Here is a 644-nt window from a genome sequence, read left to right on the forward strand (position 1 = left end):
CTTTATCGTTACGTTTTGTGCACAACCTTGGGACATGGTGTAAGTTTCATCATTGTTATGTTTGATTCGGTTTATTATGATTGAAAAATACGCTACGTCCAAGAAATCTGAACTCGAATACTTTTGCCACGTTGCGCAAAAAGCTACTGAGCAACTCCTAGCCGTTTACCGATTTATAATTTAATTTTCGTTATTAGTTTTAAAAATACGCTAAGTCCCAAAAATCTGAACTCGAATACTTTTCTATGTGCCGCCAAAAGCTACTGAGCAACTCCTAGCCGTTTACCGATTTAAAATTTAATTTTCGTTATTAGTTTTAAAAATACGCTAAGTCCCAAAAATCTGAACTCGAATACTTTTTCTATGTGCCGCCAAAAGCTACTGAGCAACGCCTAGGTTGGTACATTTTGGTACATGGAGTGTATGCGTGCAGGCGTACTGCCGTGCTGGACCGGAAAATCGCACTTGCTACTAGAACGTAGAGTAATTCCCTAGATAGGTGCTTTTGCATGCCTCTGTTCGACGTCCATGCAACTTGGAACGTGCGACACACGTAGCTAGGCTTCTCCATACATATTCCCTAGGGTAGCACCAAATTGCACACTTTCAGGGGTATATTTTGGTACGGTGTACTGTGCATGGTA

Source organism: Anopheles arabiensis (assembly GCF_016920715.1).
Source record: "Anopheles arabiensis isolate DONGOLA chromosome X unlocalized genomic scaffold, AaraD3 X_pericentromeric_contig0003, whole genome shotgun sequence".
Taxonomy (NCBI): domain Eukaryota; kingdom Metazoa; phylum Arthropoda; class Insecta; order Diptera; family Culicidae; genus Anopheles; species Anopheles arabiensis.